The sequence below is a fragment of the Petaurus breviceps genome, unplaced genomic scaffold (assembly GCF_028583685.1).
Source record: "Petaurus breviceps papuanus isolate PSGF00001 unplaced genomic scaffold, PetGlider_PUasm1.0 78, whole genome shotgun sequence".
Lineage (NCBI taxonomy): Eukaryota > Metazoa > Chordata > Mammalia > Diprotodontia > Petauridae > Petaurus > Petaurus breviceps.
Genome location: NW_027186502.1, coordinates 3,951,587 through 3,971,231, shown reverse-complemented (window position 1 = coordinate 3,971,231; position 19,645 = coordinate 3,951,587). Strand labels below are relative to the sequence as shown.

Sequence of the window (19,645 nt, the reverse complement as noted above, 5' to 3'; positions counted from 1 at the left end):
TTAACTCCCATTTCCCTTTATGGGTTCACCAACACATTCTCCTTACTTTCTAATAGCCCCCAAGATACAGTAATGGGTTAAAAAAGTCACATGGATTTTTCCTCTCAATGCCTGGTCAGCTGGTAGTGTAACTCCAGGTCCCTCCTCTTTTCCTCTGCTCTCCCTGATGAAAGTCTTTCTCTCTCTACTAGTCTCCTACCCCCACAAAAAATGTAATTTTGTGTGTGTGTTTTTGTAGTGGGGAAGGTAGGGCAATAGGGGTATTAAGTGATTTGCCCAAGGTCACATAGTAAGTGTCAAGTGTCTGAGGCTGGATTTGAACTCCAATCCTCTTGATTCCAGGGCCAGTGCTCTATTTACTGTACCACCTAGCTGCCCCCAAAATGTAGTTCAATAAGGAAACGTGTTTGTCAATATTTGAAGGATTAACAGAGACAGCAGAAGAAATTTGGTTGAGTCCAAGTCCTGAGTCCTTTCTGTGACACAGATACAATACTGTCTTCTCAATATACTAAATGGAATGCTTTAACCTCTCTCCATAAAAGAAGGCAAAGCAGTAATATTTGGAATAGTTATAATTAAGAAATAACTTCCCATGTTTGATTTTGGTTTCATTTATAATTTCTGTCATCTCATCGTACAAAAAAAGATCACTGTCCTCATGCTATTTTGGTATACAAGACGGCAAGAATAACAATCTGATATTTATGTTTTATAAATGAAACTCAAAAACAGCGTTGTCTTCTAGAACAGCTGTAAAAAGACATTATGTATTTTGCTTTATCAAGTGAAAAGATTCCATTCTTTCTGAAGGATGGACATTTGTTTAAGTCCTGAATTGGTATATGGCATTAAGGAAATATAATTAATTTTCCTTGACAGAACATAGCAGTTTGTATTAACTAACAGGTACTTCCTCATTAGACATTCCTCTTATAACATTTCTAATGATTATTAAAATAATAAGGAAATAGAAACGTATTTGTAACTTTTAGAGGGAGGTTACCAATTATATTTTAACCAAATGACAAAATAAATTCCAATGGTAAGTGTGAAATATTAAAAAAAATAAAATTCTTCATTAAAAGCACTAAATGTCTTTTTCATACTTCTGTCCATTAGTTTAAAACCTCTGTAATTAAAGGCAAGCTGTCCTTCTGAGAAATGACATACATAGTTTTGAGATCATCTATGCTTTATGTTTTAATCCAAATGCCTCTGTTTAATAAGCTTTAATTCAACTCAACAGTAGGAATAAAAGTCAATAAAATAGTTTAACTCATTCACTAGTGTCTGGAGTGAACCAAGAAGAGAAGGAAAAAGGAATGGGAGAAAATTAATCAGATATGCTTTTTTTAAAAGTGAGATCACATCTATAAAAATTCTTTAAAAACTTTAAAACATTCTAGAAAAGAAAGCTTACATGGAATGGGTTCAAGCTTTGGTGTGGCTCCAAAACTCCTATTTCTTTGACCCTACATGGAATTTCCTCTGGGAAACCTTCAGACATAGGTCATGTGTAGGCCTCCATGAATATGTGGGTAAGAAAGTCTCCTGTTCCAATGTAAACATTCAAAATAACAACATATCTGGGGTATTAAGACAACATCATATCCCACAGAAAATTTGGGAAACACATAAAGGACTTAGAGAAGTCTACAAACAGTTGATATGATATGATATGATGTGTTGTGGTAGCATATGGTATAGTATGATATGAAACGATTCCCCTTTCCTTTTAAGTGAGTCCCATATTCCTCCCCAGGGCCCAGACACTAATGCAGCTTCACAGAGACATCCTTAGATTTGGATTGGGTGTCTCTGTGAAGCTGGATTAGTACCCAGGAAACAGAGTGGTGGAAGATGCTAGGGACTCATGTAGAATAAAGTGATTTAATTAATCTTGACCAGAGGTCCTTAATCTGGGATCAATAAACTTGCTTTCAAAATATTTTGATAACTATTTCATTATTATTTATTTCCTTTGTAATTCTATTTTACTTTATATATTTTTAAAAACGGTATTCTAAGAAGCATTCCATAGGCTTTATCAGAATGACAAAGGGTCTGTGACACTAAAAAAAAAGTTGAGAATTCCCAATCTAGAACCAATATCTCATTTTATAGGTAAGAATATTAAATACTAGGAAAAAGAGGTCACATAAGTATTCAAGGAAAGGCAAATGATACCTCTAGGGAAGAGAATTGCATTGGTTGCCTTTTGTCAATATATTGTTTCTCCTTTCACTACAGGTAGCTAAGTAGTATAGTGTTCAGAGCATGGGGACTAAAGTAAGAAATACTTGAGTTCAAATCCAGCATCAGATACTTACTGGCTGGCTGACCTTAGGTAAGTCCCTTAACCTCTATTTGCCTCAGTTTCCTCGACTTTAAAATGGAAATAATGATATTACCTCCCTCCCAGGGTTGTTGTAAGGATCAAATAAAATGATAATTGTAAAGCACTTAGCACAGTACCTGGCACATAGGCACTATAAAAATATTTTTCCATTCCTCTCTTCCTTTAACTGTTTTCTCCATTTCTTTATGGGCTCCTATGATTCCTTTTCCTCTTCAACATTTTCTTTGGTATAAAATGAAGCCTGTTCCATACTCAGTAAATGCATTCATTATACACAAAGCTCCTATGGTACCTGGGGACCCCTTTGCCTACATTTGATTGTGTGACATGGGAGGCACTGGTACAGGACCACTCAGCACGGTGCTGTGTTCTATGAGCATATATATATACATATATATTGTATATGCATATTTATTACCTCATCTTCTGCATTAAAATATGAGCTTCTTCAAGACAGGGACTATATTTTTGCTTTTCTTTGTGCCTCTAGCACTTAGCTCAGTATTGGGCAAATAGTGTTTAATAAGTGCTTATTGACTGACATGTCAGTAAATAAACTGAAAACAGCTCAAAGAAATGCAGGATGTGCAAATTTGGAGAATGCATCCCAAATGTTCACATGGACTATTTGTGTCCAACCTGTGGTAGAGGATTCCGAGCTCGTATGGCTCTGGTCAGCCACAGTCAGAAACACTGAAACTTGACTTTATCAGTGACGTCATTTTGGTCCTCTTTGAGAACGAAGAACAACAGACAACTAACAAGAAACCTAGAAAAGAATTCAGCTTATATTTGGAAACATCTCAGAAAGATGTCTAGGTGAGTCAAAAGAGTAACTTTTTGGGTCACCTCCCAGTATTGAACCTGTTTTGATTGAGGTCAGAGCTGGAAGAGGTTGTGCCAAGTATTGATAAAATACTGATAAAATAAAAAACAAATAAGTGTACATTGAGGTAGTATTTTAAGGATTCAAAATGTTTTCACATATTATTTTATCTGGTCTTCACTGTTGTGTGATGTAGCAAAGAGGGCATCATCCTATCAAGAAACTAGATCTCAGAGTGGTTAAGTGAGAATCAGACAACTTGTGAGTGTCTAAGTCAGCAACTGAAGCTAGCTCTCCCATACTCTTTCTACTTCACCATACTGCCATTCATAGAAAGATTCTTCATGTGGCAAGGCTGTCCTCACACCTCTGCCATATTTATGAAATTGACAGTGCCTCAAAGTGTGCTGATTTAAGAAGCCAAGGGATTTTGGAAAGTTAGCAGGAAGTGAGACAGCTCACAATCCATTTGGATCTTTTCCACTGAGCCTGGTCCCTGTGAGTTTCATGAACTTGAGAGGAGTCTCTTTATCCCAGCTTCCCCCTCCCCTTGTGCTAGGTGAAGAGCCAGGGAATGACTTGTCCTGATTAATTTTGTAAACAAAACTCACATAAGAGTTAGCCTGAGAGGCTAACAGACATGTCAGTCAGTCAATAAGCATTTATTAAACACTTACTATTTGTCCAATGCTATGCTAAGTGCTAGAGACACAAAGAAAAACAAAAACATAGTCCCTGTCTTGAAGAAGCTCATATTTTAATGTAGAAGATGAGGTAAATAAATATGTATATACAAGATATATACAATGCAAATAGGAGATAAGCTCAGGAAAGGTACTAGAAGTTGGGATTGGGAAGGGAAAGAGGGAATAGATGGGTAGAAAAGATGGGATTTAGATCTATTTTTTTCTTTTTAACTGGGGCAGCTAGGTCAGGTAGTGGATGGGCCTGAAGTCAGGAAGATTCATCTTCTGAGTTCAAATCTGAATTCAAATAATTCATAGCTGTCCCTGGGCAAGTTATTTGACCCTGTTTGCCTCAGTTTCCTAATTTGTAAAATGAGCCAGAGAAGGAAATAGCAAACCATTCCAGTACCTCTGCCAAGAAAACCCCAAATGGGATCACAAACCTGGACATGACTGAACAAAAAAATAAAATTAACCAATACTAGATGTTTTTTTTTTTTTTATGGACTCATTTATTTTAAGAGAAGGAAAAACAAATACCAGAAGCAGTTCTTAGGGATAGCTAAGACAATGTTTAACAGTTCTGCAAAGAGAACAAAGACCTTAGCTGTATTATCATAGGCCAAAAAAGAAACAATACAACCTGAACAGAATGTAGGCCAGGGTAAGAGATACACATTTTACCTGAATCAGACAAATAAATGAATGACACTTGAACTCTATTCTTCACATCAGGACTAATATAACCACAAAACTTTTTAACTGGGGACCCTGCCATTCCATTCATAATCCAGTGGTTTTACAACTCCTATCAAATAAGAATGTTATAAAAGTATAATAATCCCTTAGATTAGTAGAGAACAGAAAATTGGCTTTATAAGACACTCCTTTGTGTTCTATAGCTTTCATGGAACTTCAGAGCGCCAAAAAACACGCAGTTCTTGGCAGAACATGAAAGTGAAGAAGTAGACACAAAGGTCTGTAAAAACATCTCCCATTTTGCTATAGGTATCCATAGAACGACTGATTACTTCAGCTGGGATTCCAGACAATAAAAGTGCAGCAGTTAGTACTGTTGTCTTCACCTTCTTTTCACTCTTTGGGAAGTACTTAGATATAACCCCATGAATGCAAGTTGCAAAGTAAGAAATGGAGCAAATATGGACAAATATTTGCATACAAAAGCCCTAACTCCAAGGGCAAGAAGAGCACATCCCACCAATCTGAAAATTCGAAAAGCATCAAATTCTTCCCCCATACTTCCATTCTCTTGACTAGGTTTTTCACTAATCAACTGTTTTCTTAATTTCATTGCTTTATCAAATCTGGAAAGATACTGGTCTAAGCCATGCTGGGAGCTTCCCTGGACAGTTTCCGTTGAAAGATCCCCTCTTTTTTGATGACGGAGTTCAAGGTTACTATCACTACTATTCTCAGGTGGATTGATTAAAGAGTCCTTTTTATCTATCGGTTGGGTTCCCTTGATCTCTGTAATGCCACCCTGATGGTCCACTGTTCCTGCACTAGTTGAATCACCCAGCACCACAAGCTTAGAAACCGTAGGAACAGGGAGGGTGTCCAGCTTATCAGTGTCGCCTTGGTTTGATTCTGTGTTTTCTTCAGTTTTCTCACCCGTGGCGCCCATGATCCGGTTGATTCGCTGCTCCAAGTTCATTAGCAGCTTTCTTCGCCTCAACTCCGCCCGGCGCTGGGAAGCAGATAGGTCACCGCTCTCCGAGGGCCAAGGCGGTCGGGGCCAGTCTTCCCCAGTAGCGACGGTCAACGGCTCCATCCTGGCTTGAGGCGGCGCCAGCTGGTACCCCTCACACAACGGGCCCACTCCCCCGGGAACACGCACGCCCCATTCTTTCCTAGCCTCGCGCAAACCTAGGGGACCAAAGGAACTGGCTTCCCCGCTCCTCCCCACCCCCAATTACTAGATGGGTTTAATGACTGTTGTTATCTATTATGGATTCAGGCTTGGAAGTGCTATTCCCTCTTCATCCTTAGGGTTTTTTTTTTGTTTGTTTTGTTTTTACCATTTCCCTTGAAATTCTAGATCCTTTGCTTTTCCAAATGAATTTTATTATTTTATCAAGTTTATAAGGCATCTCCTTGGTAATTTGACTAATATAGCATTAAAAGTATAAATTAACTTTGGTAGTATTATTTTTATTATATTGGCACATGCTAGACATAGGCACTGAATAGTCTTCTGGCTGTTTACACGGTTCCTTATTTCTTTAGGGGATACTTTGTAATTGAATCTATATTAGTCTTTTGTGTGCTTTGGCAGTCAGTTCTCAGATAATTTATGCATTTTGTAGTTACTTGGAATAAGAATTCTGTTTCTATTATTGTTTCTTAGGTTTTGTATTATATAGACATGTTGAATTTTTAGGGCTTATTTTGTAACCTGTAACTTTACTGAAACTATTGTCTCAATTAGTGTCTGGTGATTCTTTAGTATTTTTCAAGTTTACCATCATATCATCAGCAAACAAAGATAGTTTTATGGAACTACCTATAATCATTGTCATTTAAAAACTTGATAGAATACTCCTTTGGATTAATCATGACCAGATAATCCCCGTCCCGCATACAAACTTTCACAGTTTCTTCCTAAGTAGCTCTATTTTCTTTCTTTCTTTCTTTCTTACTTTTTCTTTCTTTCTTTCTTTCTTTCTTTCTTTCTTTCTTTCTTTCTTTCTTTCTTTCTTTCTTTCTTTCTTTCTTTCTTCCTTCCTTCCTTCCTTCCTTCCTTCCTTCCTTCCTTTCTCCTATTTCCTTTTCTGAGATTGGATTATTTAAGCTTTCCATTTGGTCTTCTGTTAATTTGGATATGTTGTATTTTTGAAGGTATTCTTTTTCTCATTCTTTTGTGTTCTCAGTCTTGTTATCATATAATTGTGCATAATAAGTTCTTGTAATTATTTTTATTTCTTTGAATTTGATATTTTATTGAATCAGATTTTTGAATTTCCCTGATGTGCAATATGTTAGTGGAATTTAACTACTTCCTTTAACCACTTCATAATAATTCCTGCATTTGGCAGAGTAGTGACCTTTGGTGAGAATTTTGGAGTCTTGGAGTTTGCAACATGGTTATACTGTTTTGATTTTTTCCCAGGGGTGGGAGAGTTATTTGTTTTTTTTTTCCTGAAAGCAATCTATGGATTTTTTTTTTTGATTGGCGGCTAGTTTTCTGTGTTTTAGAAATTCTGGTTTCATTATATTATTCCTTGCAATATAGTTTTCCAGTTTCTTGACACATTTTTCTGACAGACCTATAATTCTTAAGTTATCTCTATGTATCCTGTCTTGTAGATTGTTACATCCTGATTTTACAGAAATCATGTTTTAAGTTTGTTTTTGTTTTTTAAAACATATCATGTTTTGCTTCTCTTCTTCCAGATTGTCCTTTACTTTTGTGTATTTGCATTCCCAATAAATTATTCTCTTTACTTTTCCTTTGATGAGGTTTGCCATTGTGGATTTAAGTTTTTCTATTCTTCCAATTATTTCTGCTACGTGGGCCACAAATTCTATTTCCACAATTCTCATTTCTCTTTAAAATCATTCAGGAAGATCCTTTTGTGGTTTCGTATGCTCTCTTAGGAATCCAAAGGGTCCTCTGCATCATCCCATGTTGATTCATTTTTCTTTGTCTTTCAATAGTTGTTCAGGAAAAAATCTGAAATTACACCCAAAGAGTTATTAAACTGCCTATGCCCTTTGACCCAGTAATATCACTAAAAGGTCTATTTCCAAAGATGATTACGGAAAAAGGAAAAGAACCTATATGTTCTAAAATATTTATAGCAGCTCTCCTTATGGTAGCAAATAATTAGAAATTGTGGGGATACCTGTCAGTAGGGGGATGGCTGAACAAGTTATGGTATATGATCATGATGGACTACTACTGTGCTATTAAGAAATGATGAGTTCAATGATCTTTACAAAATTGGTAGACTTGCACAAAATAATGAAGAGCAAAATGAGTAGAACCAAGAGAGTGTTGTATACAGAAATAGTAATATTGTTTTAAGGACAACTTTGAGAAACTAAATCATTTTGACTATTATAAATACCCACATTAACTACAAAGGACCTACGAAGAAAGATACTATCTGCATCCAGAGACAGAACTGATAAACAGAAGTATGTATAGAATGATTTTACATGTATACTTGTCCGTGTATGTGTGTGTGTGTGTGTGTTTAATGGTAGCCATCTCTAGGGCAGGGAGAGTGGAGAGAAATGAATTAAGGTTAGGGATTGGTATTCTTTTTTGTAAGTTCACCACATTGTTACCTTATTACAGTTATTAGTAAATGGCCCTTGGAGACAGCTGAAAGTATCTTTTTTTTTCTTATAGATAATTCTTATTTTGGAAAGGGTTTATAGATTGCGAGGATCAGAAAAAATATCTAGTTCTCCAACCTGTTTGTAACCATGTTTCATGTTTTAAGTCTGTCTAGAAATATTTTTGTGTTTTGAGTGATTTTTTGTGGGAGAAATAACTGTCCTATATCTGATCTACATTGTGCATTAAGGACGTTTATATTCCATGTTGGGGGACACTCTAGACATAACCCAAACATATGCTTTAAGTGATTTTCTCTGGAGTTGTGGGGTAGGGATATAATGAGCCAGTGGAAAAAAAATGACTAACTCCTTTCTTTAGAAGTCAAATCACCCCAGTACTTAATCCAGCTTGTACCAGGATCCCAGAGCTGGGATCCCTTAGTGTGAGTGGGTACCCCATCTCTCTGGCCGAATGAGATCTGTTGTTACATATATATGGATGTGTGTGAGTATATTGTTCAGATAGTGCAAATGAAAAAATGATTCAAATCAAGAATTTAATAGGAGAAGAATGGACTGTATTGCTTTTGGGAAACTGCAAAGTTCTTTTAACGATTCAAAGCTTCTCCCTTAAACAAATACCCATCTATCTAATATCAATAAAATCTATCAGTGCTGTGCATGGCTGTTATTCATGGAACACTATGGTCTCCAAAGAATGAAAAATGAGCTGCATTCAGAGAGCAATGGAGAGATGTATGGGTGTGAGTAAGCTGTGGCACATCACAGACAAGGAACTATGAAGGAGAAGGGGAGTAAAGTTTTTCAATACAGAATGGTATGGTTGAAAAAAAAGGTGGGCTGATCATGGGGAGATAACAAAATGCACAGCTCCTGTACACCACTGGAATCCTCATAATATCAAGAGAAAGCAAGGAAGGCTCCCAGGGCACTGGGTGGACTGCCTGTAGCGAAGATGTGCAAGGACATGGTCAATATAAGCACAGGATAGAGAGGCATGATTTAATTGAAGTCAGTATCACTGAAGGGAACATTCAAATCAATGAGTTCAGAAATCCATGTAAGCATTTTTGAGAGTATTTGAAAATGGCTCATAGAGGGGTATTATTAAAAGTGACAATTGTTAGAATTGCTTATTACAGTTCCTTATTTTATTAATACCTGCCAGTCCATTTGAATTGATCATTCTTGCTAACAAGCTGCTAAAATGAGTTAGCTGTTTCTTTGATATCAAAAGATTATATGCCATACATTTTTGTGTCCTCTAAATTTTAGTACCCTATAACCAAAGCCCGAATTTTCAGTGTTCATGAAAATAGCCACTTATTGAGAATAAATGGCTTATTATTATTATCTATAATAATAATAATAATAATAATGGTTTGGTTATAATGAAGATGAGATTCAGAAAGGTTCACTAACTTACCATCAGTCACAAAGATAATAAGTGATAGAGCTGGGATTCGAACCCATGTGTTCTTTTATTTAAAATATAATTAATTTATTCTGAGTTTTCAACATTCACTTCTGTAAGATTTTGACTTTTCAGTTTTCTCACTACCATCTCTTCTCCCCTCCCCAAGACAGCGTGCAATCTGATATAAGTTCTATTTATACATTCATATTAAGTATATTTTCACATTAGTCATGATGTAAAGAAAAATTAGAACTAATCGGATTAACCACAAGAAAGAAGAAACAAAATAAAAAAGCAAAAGATAAAAAAGAGGCTTAAATAGCATGCTTCCATTTGCATTCAGACTCTAAACTTCTTTCTCTGGATGTGGATTGCATTTTCCATTGTGAGTCTTTTGGAGTTTTCTTAGACCCTTGCATTCCTGAGAAGAGCTAAGTTTATCAAAGTTAGTTATCACACAATGTGGTTATTACTGTGTACAGTTTTCTCCTAGTTCTGCTCATTTCACTCAGCATAAATTCACACAAGTCTTTCCAGATTTTTATGAAGTCTGCCTGTTCATCATTTCTTATAGCATGATAGATAGTATTCCATTACATTCATATACCACAGCTTTTTCAGTCATTCCCCAGTTGATGGACATCCCCCTCAATGTCCAATTCCTAGCCACCACAAAAAGACCTGCTATAAATATTTTTGTACATGTGGGGCTTTTCCCATTTGTATGATCTCTTTGGGATACAGAACTAGAAGTGGTATTGCTGGGTCAAAGGATATGCACATTTTTATAGCCCTTTGAGCATTGTTCCAAAATGCTCTCCAGAGTGGTTGAATCAGTTCACAGTGCTCATCTACTTCCCTTCCTTCCCTCTACTGTAATAGGTTTTTGTGCCTTTTCATGTGATGTAATTTACATTCCTTCCTCCCTTCCTCTTCTCCCAGTATAATCCCTTTCCACTGCTTAGATATTTTTTTTCATCAAATCAAAGTCAACTTATATACTCCTTTTAAATGTTGAAATAAAGATAAAGTTCTCAAGATTTACAAGTGTCATCTTCCCTTGTAGGGATGTAAATACTTTGCTCTTATTGATAACATGTTGTTGGGTTTTTTTTTCCTTTTCTGTTTACCTTTTTATGTCTGTCTTGAGTCTTGCATTTGAAGATCAAATTTTCTGTTGGTTCTGGTCTTTTCGTCAGGAAGGTCTGGAAGTGCTCTATTTTGTTGAATGTCGATCTCCTCCCCTGAAAGATTATGCTCAGTTTCACCAGGTAGTTGATCCTTGGCTTATTATCCAGGCTCCTTTGCCTCATGGAATATCATATTCCACTCCCTTCTGATTGTTTTAATGTAGAGGTGGCAAGGTTCCATGACATTTAAATTGTTTCTACCTGGCTGCTTGCAATATTTTCTCTTTGTCCTGGTAATTTTGGAATTTGGCTACAATATTCCTTGATGTTTTCAATTTTGGATCTCTTTCAGGAGGTGATTGGTGGATTCTTTCGATGACTATTTTACTCTCTGGTTCTGGGACCTCAGAGCAGTTTTCCTTGATTATTTCCTGAAAAATGCTGTCCAGGCTCTTTTTTTTATCATGATTTTCAGGTAGACCAATAATTTTAAAATTGTATCTCCTAGACCTATTTTCCAGATCAGTTGTTTTTACCAGTGAGCTATTTTATATTTTCTTTTTTTTTCATTCTTTTTTCTATTTGCCTGATTCTTGATTTCTCAAAGGTCATTAGCTTCCACTTGCCCAATTCTAATTTTTAACAATTTTTTTCTTCTATTATATTTTGTACCTCCTTTTCGATTTGGCCATTTTACTTTCTGAGAAGTTCTCTTTAGTGAGTTTTTGTGCCTCCTTTTCTACTAAGTCAATTGTATTTTTTAAGGACTTGTTTTCTAGAGTCAATTTTTTCCTTCCTTTTCCGAGCTATTGACTCTCTTGTATACTTATCCTTTTACCAATTTTTCTTCAACCTCTCTTATTTGACTTTTAAAATCATTCCTGAGCTCTTCTAAGAAGGTCTTTTGGCTTGGGACCAGTTCATATTCCCCTTTAAGGTTTCGTGTTGTTCTCTTCTGAATTTGTTCCTTGATCTTCCCAGTTCCCATGATAAGAATCTATGGTCATTGTCCATTTCTGCTTCTTGCTCATGGTGTTTGCCTAATTCCTGGTTTTTTAAATTGAGCTCTCCTGCTAGAGCACAGGGGACACTGACCCAAGCTTCTTGTGATGGGAGCCCAGGACCAGTTACTCACTGGCTTTGTGTGCTGAGGCCTCAGGTGCTTACAGCTGGATGCTGTAGGGATCTGACAGCTTACCTTGTGCTGAGCTGGGGTCAGCAATACTGGAGCTCTTGGGGTGGGAGTGGGGAGGAGCCCCTGGAGGAAGCCTGCTCACCTGGGCCTTGCACTCAAATGTTTGGCTACAGGAAGATGCCTGCCTAGAGCTGTGCCTCCTGGAGCTGTGCCTCATGGAGTTGTGCTTCTTGGAGTTGTGCTGAAGCACCAAAAGATTTGGCTACTAGAGAATGCCAGTGCACATGGTGGTTTCTGAGCTGTGTCTACTGGCTCCCCTGTCTGTGCTGAGGCACTTTGGGGGTCCTGGTGTTGGTACTTGCTCCAACCTGGGGCTCCACCACCCTGGGGGCTTGCCGGGACTCCTCCTGTAAGGTACTGCTCCGCCTCCCCCAGAATGAGAGGGACCTTTCCCATTAATCCCCCAAGTTCTTGGTATACAAGACTGCTGCACCCCATCTTTCTGCTGGCTCAATTGTTCCAGGGTTTTTCCTGGGATGATCTCAAACCCATGTGTTCTGACATAAAGACCGATGCCTCTTCTTTACAATACAGTATGCATAGCATAGTAGAAGTACACACACTAGCTTTACAAACAGAAAAATTAAATTCATATCCCAGATCTGATGTTTTCCAGCTGTGTGACTTGAAGTAAGTCACTGAAATTCTCTAAACTAGTATCCGTTATTGGCAAATGGGTATTTTCACTACTTATATCATAGGGCATTAGGAAGAAAGCTCTTTTTAAACTTAAAGGCCAATGGAATATGACCTCATTTCAGTCTCACTGCATTTTAGTTAAAATCTTACTCTCTGTTACATTTTTAGGAAATTATGCAGTCATTTAATGAATTTCCTATAGTCTGAAGGCTGAATGATGAAGCTGATTCTCAATCAAAGCTCAACTGATTCCCAGCCCAGAGCACTTTCCAGTGTACTGCAGTGACAAAGCCAAATATCCCACAGCAGCTTCAAAATGATAAAAAATGAAAACAGTGCTGGAGACTCAGAGGACCTGGTTCAATTCCCCCTTCTTCCTACCTGTGTGACGTAGGATGAGTCACTTAATAGCAATAACATTTGTTTGTTCATTTGTTTCAGTCATGTCTGACTGTGATCCCATTTGGTTTTTCTGGCAAAGATGTTGGAGTGCTCGTTTGTCATTTCCTTCTCCCACATATTTTAAAGATGAAGAAACTGAGGCAAGCAGGGTTAAATGACTTGCCCGGGATCACCCAGCTAGTAAGTATCTGAGATCAGATTTGAACTCAGGTCTTCCTGACTCCAGGCCAGGTGCTCTATGCACCTCATCACCTAACAGCAATAATCAGTAGCATTTATATTGTGTTTTAAGGTTTGCAAAGTGATTTATAAGCATTATCTTATTCTGTCCTCACAACAACTCTGGGAGGTAACTGCTATTATTATCTCCAGTTTATAGTTGAGGAAACTGAGACAGAAATCATTTGAATGACTTGCCTGGTATCATGCAGCTAATGTCTGAAGCTGGATCACAACTCAGGTATTCCAGACCCCATGTCCAGCACTCTATCCATGGCACACATCATTTAGCTTCCCCAACTCATTCATGCCTGGGCTTCAGTTTACCTCTCTGCAAATGAGGAGGTGGGATTAGATGGTCTCTGAGGTTCCTTCCACCTCTAAATCTGTGATCCTATGATCACAGCACAGTGGTAATTGCTAAAGTCAGCAGTGTTTAAAAAGAAGGTCGACAACTCCTGCTCGGCTGAATATTGTACCACCTTAGAGGCTAGATGTGGCTCTAGGGTTCACAGCCCAAACATCACTTCTTGAGGGCTGCCATATAAATGCTGCTGTGGAGGCCTCAATTCTGAACCCTCTTCTCTCCTGTGAAGAGTGGAAGAGGCATAGAAACACATTTCACAGTAGAATTAATCTAAGATGATGCTTTCTACCACTTGTTTCTACCACTTTGTAAGAAAAGCTTTGCTGCTTTTCTTATTTAATTTTTATTTATTTTATTTTTAATTTGTGGAATAAAACAAGCATTTCCATAATGTAGTAGAAAAAAAAGATTATGAAACTGCAAATCTACAACATAATAAAGTTATCATGTGCATTTCTCTTTTTCCCTTTTTTTTCTTCCCTCCCTCTCCCCACACTAGAGATGGGTACCATTAGACACAAATATATGTATATATGTAAAAATAATTCTATACACACATCTATTAACAATTTATTTGCTGGATACAGATAGCGTCTTTCTTCATATGTCCTTTGTCCAGCTTTTTTTCCTTCTCTGATCCTCATGCTTAGATTCTTAAGCATGGGCAATTAATACTAACACCTCAAGGGTATATAATATTTTAGAAGCCTTCAAGTGTTTTTCTCACAATAGCCTAATACAGGTATTATTATACCTACTTTGTAGATGTGTAAACTGAGGCTCAAAGCTTTTAAGGGACTTGCTAGAGTTCTCACAGATACTAAGTGTCTCAGACAAGGCCCAGTCTTCTGAATCCAAGACCAGTGCTTTTTCCTCCACTGTGGAAGAAAGCTTTGTTTCTTCCTCATTAAAGCTGGGTCAACAAAATACTATAAAATATCAGTAAATTGAAGGGCAAGGGACCAAAGCTATCCCTTCTTTCTACCAAGCTTGTAATTAATTGATTTGGGTGATCTAAAAAATAAAAATAGATAAGCCAGTCAACTGAAAAATGCAGTTGGGCACTGTTCTGAATCAACTGAGGTAATTTTAATGAGGCTTTATTGCTTTATTGCATTCAGGGATACAATGTATGAAAATTCCTCTGTATATTTCATTATATTTACTTCAATATTTTCCCCCTGATTTGGTAAGTGCTATGAAACCCTGAAGGGCCAATTTCATCTAACATGGATTTGACTGTTATGTTTCACTTGAGTTATTTCTCTCCCTCTTATTTTGGCATTTGGTGTTTTATTCTAGATATGCCAAGAGCCTGGCCTGGGGAGATAAGGTTTAAGTTATTGAAGATAAATTATGGCATACAATTCAAGTGTAAATTTGCAGTGGCAGGTCTGTGTCAGTTACAGGCTCATCATATTTCACTAAAATGAATTTTCTCTGAATTTAGCTACCAAAAAGTATTTTTCAAAATGTGGGAGGCACTTTAAAAAAAATCACAAGATTACATGTGTGGTTCATTTCTTAGAAAAAAGGAGGTTGGAATCTCCCAGAAAAAAAGAGGTATGTGTCTCTGCTTAATACAGTTCTATGAATCTAGGTGCTTTGAACTAGGATTTATTTTTATTTGATATAGAAAGTAAAAGCAACTTAAGTGGTTTAGTCATAGCCACCCAGAAACATAGTATGGATTCTATATAAATCAATAGACTAAAAATAAAATCCATACCAATAAAACGGTGTCAGTCAATCATCACTTAATCTAACACTAAGCATTTATTAAGCCCTATGTTTAGGCATTGTATTAAGTTCAATGGATACAGAAAAGTGAAAATAGTGCCTACCCTCAGGAAGTTTATGTGCACATGGGGGAGACAACATATCTAAGTGAACACAGTGAAGTAGCCATAGAGGAGAAGGCACTGCTAGCAGTAGTGAATAGGGACCAGGTAAAGCCTTGTAGAGGAAATGGTCCTTGAGTTCAAACTTAATGGAAGCCAGAATTTCTAAGGATGGGAGATAAGACAGAAGAATCTTCCAGGCATAGAGAATAGATAATGCCAAGGCTTAGAGACAGGAGAGGGAGCATTATTTGTAAAGAACAGCAAATAGGCAAGTATACTTAGATCATACAGTGTGAAAAGTTAGGAAGGGGCCATATTGTAAAGAGCTTTAAATGGCAACAAAAGAAATTATATTTGATGCTAGTAGTAACAGGGACAGTCTGGCATTTATTGAATATCAGGGTTATGTGCTTTAGGAAAATCACTTTTAATTTTGTGGTGGAGAGATTAGAGTGGGGGAGAGATTTGAGGCAGAAAGACCAAATAGATGGTTATTTATAGTAGTCCAGGTGAGAATTGATGAAGGTCACTGGAAAGATGTAGACATGTGTGAGAAGTTTTGCAGAGAAAGAGATTATCAGATTTGGGAACTGATGGTATGTGAAGTGAGTTGAGGTTGCCACTAAGATTTTAAGTCAAAGTGGCTAGAAGAATGGTGGTGCCCCTAATTATTATAGAGAAGTTATAGAAGAATGGTGGGTTTTGGGAAAAGATAAGGAGTTCAATTTTGGACACGTTGAGTGTGGGAAGCCTCCTGGGCATACAGTCTGAAATGTCAAGAAGGTAGTTAATGATATAGGGCTAGAGCTCAGGAGAGAGACTAGGGCTGAATAAATATGTCTGGGAATCATCTGTAGAGTCATAACAATTGAACTTATGAGAATTGATAGGATTGCCAAATGAGAGAGTATAAAGAGAAAAGAGAAGAGGACCCAGGACAGATCCTTAGGGGACACCCACAGTTAGTGGGCATGGCATGAATGAAAAGTCAGCAAAAAAAAGGCTGAGAAGAAGTGTGGCAGGTACTATTGGAGGAGAACCAAGAGAGAGCAGTCCAAAATCCCGCAGAGAAGGTGTACTGGTAGAGAAAGTGGTCATTAGTGTCAAATGCTGTAGAGATGTCAAGAAGGATGATGTTTGAGAAGGAGACATTAGATTTGGCAAATGAATGATCAATGGTAACTTAAGAGAGAAATTTCATTTGAATGATGTCTTCCGCTATATTGCAGAGTCTTTATAAGAGAATGACAGAGAGGTAGTGGAAATGTCAAGTATAAATGACTTTTTCAAGGAGGTTAGTTGAGACAGAGAGGAGATATGGTATAAAAGCTGGAGGATCTACTAACAGTATTTTAAGGAAGTCAGACATCAGGGTGTATTTGCAGGCAATGGATAAGGAACCCAAAAATAGAGATTGAGAACTTGAAAGCAGGGATGGTGGTAGTAGAATGGAAAAGTTGAGATCAAGGGTATGTGTAGAAGGTTGGCCTTAGTAAACACAAGGGCCACCTTTTTATCAGTGACATCCTCCTACTTTTCAGTTGTTTGCCACTACAAAAATATATGTGAAAATATTTTTATACACATGGGTTCTTTTCCTCTTTCTTTCACCTCATTGTGGTATATAGACCAAGTAGTAGTAGTATTTCTGGGTCATAGTTTGATGATGTTTTGGGCCTAGTTCCAAACTGCTTATCAGAATGGCTGTAGCAATTTGCACCTAAACCGGTCATACATTAATGTTTCTGGTTCCCCGAGGTCCACCCCATAATTTGTCATTTTTCTTTTGTGTCAGCTAGGGTATTCTGATGGGTACGATGCAGAACCTCATAGTTGCCTTAATTTGCATTCACCTAATAATGATTTGGAGCAATTTTTTCATACGGCAATTGATAACTTGGATATTTTTTCCTCTGAAAATTCTGTCTGTTCATATACTGTGACCAAAAGTATGATACTCAGCACAAAAATAGGGCTAGGGAAGGGACCTATGATTTCACTGACATAAAAAATTCTTTTTACAAATTTAGGTCCGCACCTTCTCTGCAACTTAGGTCTTAGAGAGTTGCTTAGAGCACTAAGAAGTTAAGTGACTTGCCCAGGGTCACACAGCAGGTATGGGTCCAAGTCTCCCTGGCTTCCAGGCTGGCTCTCTATCTACTATGCCATACTGGCTCTGTCTTATGTCAATACATAAGAACATATTTTATTTTAAAGATATTAATTTAGGCTTCCTACATCATGCATTTGATAATATTGGGCAGTAATCCTAAGCACTGGAAAAATGCTGATAATTAAAAATACAGCTTGGCAGTGCCGTTACTTTTCTTTTCTAATGGCCTGTTACTTTTTTTTTTAACTAATGAATTTCCCTTTGTTGACTTCTGTGACTTGGAATTCTTAGCTAGAAAAGTTATAAAAGGGGAAAAATAATGGCACCACATTAAGTATTGTGCCTTGCATTATCTTGTATATTTTCAGCATTCACAGTATTGAATCTCGTCATCTTAAATGGCTTAGAATAGTAATTAGGGTCTTGATAGGCAAGAGTTATGCATAGGAATGAATTCTTGATTATCCTACTACTAGTATTACTCAATATGATGTTGAAACAAAGTTTTTATCAATAACCCAAATCCCAAAATCTAATAAATCTGAAAAATGATTTCATCAACTTTAGAAATGATGGAAAGAACAATTAGAGAGAAACCTAGGAAGAGTTTTATGAATTGATGAAGAGTGAACTGAATAGGACCAGGAGAACAAATTTTTATAATTACAAGACCATTAAAAAGAAGAATAAATTTGAAATATGTAAAAATTCTAACGCAATGACTAACCATGATTCCTGGGGACCCAGAATCAAATATGGTACTGACTTCCTGATGGAGAGTTGATGGACTCAGAGTGAAAATTGATACATATATTTTTGGGCAAGTCCAATGTAGGAATTCATTGTGTTTGACTCTGTATGCCTGTAAAAGGATTTTTTAAATTCCTTTCTTTTTTCAATGGAGGAAATGGGTAGGAAGGAGGGAAAATAGATTTTTGTTAATCGAAAAAATTATTTTAAATACAAATAGTTTTATATAATTTAAATGTTTGCCCTCGACACAAGGGTGGTCTTGTTAGAAGAATGGTATACACATACAAAATACTGAATCTTCTACTAGAGTTTCATTGTATCATGTAGGTGACCTTGGGTTCCTGAAGGTTACACCATCAGAGGGTAAACTTGGCAGGTCCTATCAAGCTAGAAAAGCTTTGAGTACAGGATTGGAGACCACTTTTTTCCTTGAGATACAAAAGCATTTTTTTCCTTACTTCATGCAATAACTCTCCTTTGATGTAGCTCTGAAATATTACTACAGTATTTCTGTTGCCTGGGATTTCTTTCTGTTGGTGCTCTATGGATTATTTTGATTGCTGTTTCCTTGTATACAATATTCAGTAGTTGTGACCAGAACAGCATTCCTGATCACCTATTCCCATTATAATATTTTCCTCTAGGCTTTATACTATACCCACCACGTTTTGTCCTTTGGTGACTCAAAGTTTGTCTAATTCTTGGTTCTTAACCTGGCCACAGAGCAAGATTTCTCCCTTTGATACTTTGGGAATTAAGCCCAAAAGTCATTGAGGCATTGTTAATGTATTGTTAATGGAATGGGAAGATCTTTCCCATTCATTAATAGGACTATGTGACCTGCTTAAGTCACATGGAAGCCTAAGTCACATGAGTTTGAGTCACATGAAGCCTGTGGTGGGAGGAACTTTCTGAATATGTAGAACAGGAAGGGGCAAAGCAAGACAGGAAGAGGCAGAGCTGGAGCAGATCCCAGAGGAAGTTGGTCGGAGTAGTTAGAGTTGAGGGAGAGAGAAGCAGATAGCAAGCTGTGAGTGTTTGTGGGAAGACCCTAGCAGAGGGAAGGCTTGGGGATGGCAGTGCTCCCTTCATTGTTATTGTGTATATATTTCTTTGTTGCTGTGGTGGATCTGGCTTTCTGGTGTTGGGATTCAGCTTTCTGGTGTTTGAATAAGTGTTTTGATTCTGTTTTCCATGTGGAGAGTCTGTTATATTTTGCAATTCAAAATTATGCTGGCATATTCATGGTTGCCATAGGCACTATGGATATAGCATTGGTGCTACAATTGATTAAAATGGTTGATTTCATGAAAGGAATGAATTGTAAGGCAATGAACTGTAGGAAATAAAGGAAGATGGGCTG

The 19,645-nt window shown here is 37.2% G+C and overlaps 1 protein-coding gene and 1 pseudogene across 2 annotated transcripts in view; both read right to left on the bottom strand.

Annotated features, from left to right (window-relative positions):
• The window catches only part of PTPRO (protein tyrosine phosphatase receptor type O), a 215,492-nt gene that overhangs the window by 126,156 nt on the left and 69,691 nt on the right, over window positions 1-19,645 (bottom strand). The window lies entirely within an intron of this gene.
• LOC138175577 (guided entry of tail-anchored proteins factor CAMLG pseudogene) lies at window positions 4,392-5,681 on the bottom strand (annotated as a pseudogene).